The following is a 5111-nucleotide window of genomic DNA, read 5'->3' on the forward strand; positions in this document are numbered from 1 at the left end:
AAGTGTGTTTTTCCATTACACAGCAATGAAATTAGTGATTGGTAACAGAAGGAACTTGGAAAGTTCAAACCATACAAAAGTAAAGGGGCATAATCCTAAAATAATCTATGTATTAAAGAAATTATAAGGGAAATGGGGTAATTCTTTAAGATAATTAAAACTTTAAATTCTATGAGGTGCAGCTTATAGTGATATTAGAGGAGAAAAACATGTTTAGAGGGAAACTTATAGTTGTACATGCCTGCATTTAAGAAAGAAGTATGGCGGTGAATACAGTCAGTAGAATGCTTGCCTAGCATGCAGCGGGCCCTGGGTTCAATCCCCAGCACCTCACAAACCAGAAATGGTATGCAGGCCTGTAATTCCTGTACTTAGGAGTAGAAGCAAAAGGGTTAGGAGATCAAGGCTTGACTATATATTGAATTTGAGGCCAGCGTGAGCTACCTGAGACACTTAAACAAACAAAAATATTTCAAAAATCCCAAATTGTTAAAAAAAAAAAAAACCACAAAAAAAATCCCAAATTGATAAACATAAGATAAAAAAAAAAAAGAACATACTAACCCCTGGCCAACAGAAAGTATAAAATAATGAAAGGAGAAAAACAATAGAGAAAAACAAAAACCAAAAAGCAAAACAGAACTAAGGTTTTTAGGTAGACTGATCAAAATACAAAGATAGCAGGGATTCATATGATTAATTGTGGAACATAAGAGAGTGTGTTAGTACATATTTTGAAGATATAAAAAGGAAATTCCATAGATAATTACATGTCCAGATAAATGAACAAATGGCTACAAAGGTAGAAGCCAGAAAACTGACATAGGCAGCATGAAGTCTGAATATGTTTATAATAGGCAGGGAGATCAAGGTAATAGTAACAACAGTAGTTAATAATAACTACCCACGGAGGCACGCAACCCAAGACTCTGCAAGACCCTCTGGGCCCGGAGCATCTGAGTGGTGAATTCAAGTCTTTGATTTAAAAAAGAAAAAAAAAAAAGAAAAGAAAGAAAGAAAAATGGCCTCCAGTAAAACTACATTGCAAAAAAAATGGGAAAGAAACAGAATGGAAAGAGCAAAAAACGCTGAAGAGGCAGAGCCTGAAGATTTGTGGTAGAAAGAGTACTGGACAAGCGTGTAGTGAATGGGAAGGAGGAAAGGGTTCACAGATGCTGATAATACTTGGGAACCAGAAGAAAATTTAGATTGTCCAGAATTAATTGAAGCACTTCGGAATTCTCAAAAAGCTGGTAAAGAAAAAGACGGTAGAGAAAGGAAATCTTATCAGGCAGTGAATTGATGATAGCAAGTCGAAGAAGGGAAGAGCTGCTGCTGACAAACCCAGGGGCTTTGCCGGAGGTCCTGATCCTGCACGAATAATCAGGGCCGCAGCCGGCAGTGGAGAATTAATGATTCTCCCGAAGTGGAAGGACTCAGAGGAGGCAGACTTGGTGCTGGCAAAGGAGGCGAACGTGGAGGGTCCTCAGATTGTCATCATTTTTTATGAGGAGAGGATGACTTGGCATTCTTGTCCAGAAGATGAGGCGCAATAATTGTTTGCATTTATATATATAATCTGGATCTTGGGTTTTTAATTAGTAGTGTGGGAAAAATAGCATTCTAATGAAAATCGAGTTTGATATGCTGGCTTTGAAGTATTGACAGTAGTTGGGCTATTTCGGTTTTTGTTCTGCATCAAAAGGCACTGGTTCCTTTGAACAAATAAAAGCTTTCTGTAGTTGCTTCTTTAACAATAGAATATTTTATACCATGGTGTATTTCCTCGGCTTTGAAGAATAGCTTTTCTTAAATGCTGAGGAGATTTCACAGCCATTACTCAATCAGAACTTATTTTTAACTGGGACACAGAAGGACCATTCTGGGGTTTTTTGTTTGTATGCCTGTGGATGCATAAAACACTTATGTAACTTTTTTTTAATACTCAAAAACTGTAGGTGAAAACACGTATTGATGAGATACCATCATTGTGAACATTTTCCTAGAATCATAACCTTTCAGATTAAGTAGATGATTCTGTAATTTATTGGATAGTTTTCAAGCAACGACATCAGAATCTATGTATTGTCACATAAATAAAGTAGTTTACATACAAAAGTTTGTCCTTATAAACTCTCCCTTTAGAAAATGGAATTAGGCAAAGAAGTAACAAGACTTAAGCTGGGTGTGGTGGTGCATGCCTTTAATTCCAGCATGAAGGCAGACTGATCTCTGATTTAGTCTAGGTCAGCCAGGGCTACAGAGAGAATCCCTGTCTCTAAAAACCAAACAAAAAGTCTTAAACGGGCATGTAAAGGTTCCTCTAGTGAACAGTTCCTTTGTAAAAAGTTGAAATCTACTAAAAGGTTATGATTTGTGGAATATCTGTTTGCTGTGGAAATGGAATCATGGTTAGAGATGATGTTGGCAATTTCAGACCTGCTGACATAAATGAACAAAATTTGGTAATATAAATTAATGACTTGCATGTTTTTTCTTTACCCTGACTCATTCCTTGCTGGTAGGATCAATCTTTTCAGTATTTGGGTTCTGGTTCAGTGAGCCAGAAAAGTAACTTTGTGGTATTAGAACCAACTGTATATTTACTTTATTGTAAATAATGGTGAACAGTGGTCAATAAATAGTTTTATATTCTTTAAAAAGTAATAATAACTACCCTCTAAGAAGATGATGCATGGGTTGCTTACCTAGTGAACCAACACCAATCCCTTCCAATGTTTCTAAAAATAGATGTGAGATACTTCCTGGATCTCTCTGAGGACAGAACTACAGTAGTAGCAAGCTGATGAATCCAGTTAGAAAAGGAAACTATGTTTTTCCCAGAAGTATGAGTGCAAAAATCCCCCCAAAAGATCTGTATCCCAAATCCAGCAAGATATAAACTGCACTGTACACCATAAGGAAGTAGGGTTTATGTCAGTAACAAAAGTCATCTGAAAACAATACCATAGGAAGGATAATGCTCACACACTCTCCTCCACAGATCCAGAAGGAGCACTTAGCAAATTACAACCTTTAACTGATAATATCACTCAACAGCTAGGAAGAGATGAGAACTCCTGGAATCTGCTGGCATCAGCTACAAGGAAACCCCGTGGCAAGAGTTATCATCTACAGTGAGAGAAAAAGCTGCTCTGAAGTCAGGAACCCAAAAGGATGTCTGCCCTCACCTCTATAGAATGTGGAATGAGCATCCTGACAAGGTCAATTGGGTAAGAAAAACATAAAAGCAGTCCATCTTAAAATGTAAGAAGTAAAACAAAGATGAGAAGAGAAGGGAAGGCTTTTGTCTACACAGAACCCTAAGTGTGTACAGAAGTATTATCTATAGCACCTGCATGGTGAAGACAAATGCTCAGCAGTTAATGAACTGATGATATATAGTATAATATATAACGTAGCTCTCTCTATACACACACACACACACACACACACACACACACACACACAAACACATATGTACATGTGAATACACACATAAGATGGGTGAACTTTGAAAATACTATATCGTATTAAGGAAAAGAAGTTTGGCATTACAGTCATTTATTTAATATAAAACGTTCTAAATAGGCAAATCTATAGAGCAGAAAGTCAATGAACAGTTACTTAGAAAGTGAACCAGTGGGGCTGTGGATGCATCTTAGTTGGTAGAGTGCTTGTCTAGCTTACACAAAGCTCTATATTGGATCTCCTGCACCACGGTAAAGGAGGAGGAGCACATAACTGAAATCCTAGCATTCAGGAGGTAGAGGCAGGATGATCAGGAGTTCAAGGTCACATTCAACTACATAGGAGATTCAAGGCCAACCTATATCCACCCTGTCTCCAAAAGAAAAAACAACAAGTGAATCAATGCATCTGAAGTTTTTCTGAGGGTGAGGAAAATGTCATGGAATTAAATAATGGTGATGTTTATACAGTATGGAGATGAACTGAAAGCCAATACACTTTTCCACTTTAAAGTGGTTAAAGTACAGGGCTTGAGAGATGGCTCAGTGGTTAAGAGGACTGGTTATAAGTTTTCACCCATAGGGTAAAAAAGGCCAAGGAAAAAAACCCTGACCCTGACTTGAACCCAGGACCAGGGATTGAAAGCCCACCAATCCCTGAGCTTGCCCTAGAATCAGACCACAAAAATCCACCAATTCCAAGCCACCCTGGAAAGCTCCACCCACTCCAAGAAACCCTGTATAAGCTCTGAACCCTGTTCAATTTGCTGCTGCTTCTTACCCAAGGCAGCCACCCTTCTGTATTCTTCCTTCCCAATAAATCTCTTGAGTGAGGTTTGTTGTGTGGTGTGACACTTTTGCAGGAGCAGAGTTCAGCGGTAACAACTTCTGCCAGAGCTGGAACAGAACTGTAACACTTTTGCTGGGAAGGCTTTCAGATAGCAGAGCAGAGTTGTTACACTCTGTCATACCTAAGGAGAGCTGTAACACTTCTCCAGAGTTGAGCTGTAACAACTTCCCTGGGAAATCCTCTCCCGTGGGAGCAGAGTTGTTACATTTGCATTGGGCGAACCTTTCCCTGGATCAGGGCTATAAACTCCTATATTTACAGTGACTTTGTGCTATTCCTTGGCTCCCAACTGTGGGATACATTTCCACTGGAGCTGCAACGATTACAGGTTGCACTTCCAAAGGACCTGGATTCAATTATCAGCACCCACATGGCAGCTCACATCTGTCTGTAAATCCAGTTCTAGGGCTTCTGATGCCTCACACAGTCATACACGCAGGCAAAAAGAAAAAACAAACAAACAAACAGAAAAACCCCAATGAACATAAAAAATAAATTATAATAAAAGTGGTTAACATACAAATTCTGCTATGTAATCTTACCATTATAAAAAGCAAATAGAATAGAGGCCACCTCCATCCCCTTGGAACTTGGAGGACCCAGGGTCTGAGGTCCCTTAGTTCTTCCCCACTGCCCTTTTCAGCCATTCTTTCTAGCCCATTTCCATTCCTTTAAGACTCCCAGCCAGCCCATAAGTCAGGCACCCACAACCACCACACTTGGCTCGGCTCAGACCAGTGAATGGGAGAAGTTTCTTTCTGTAGACTGGAATTAACAGAGAGACCCACAAC

The 5111-nt window shown here is 39.2% G+C and overlaps 1 pseudogene; it reads left to right on the forward strand.

Moving 5' to 3' along the window:
• The first annotated feature begins 1021 nt into the window (after positions 1–1021).
• Positions 1022–1556, forward strand: LOC118583458 (annotated as a pseudogene).
• The last annotated feature ends 3555 nt before the right edge of the window (positions 1557–5111 follow it).

Source organism: Onychomys torridus, chromosome 5 (assembly GCF_903995425.1).
Source record: "Onychomys torridus chromosome 5, mOncTor1.1, whole genome shotgun sequence".
NCBI lineage: Eukaryota > Metazoa > Chordata > Mammalia > Rodentia > Cricetidae > Onychomys > Onychomys torridus.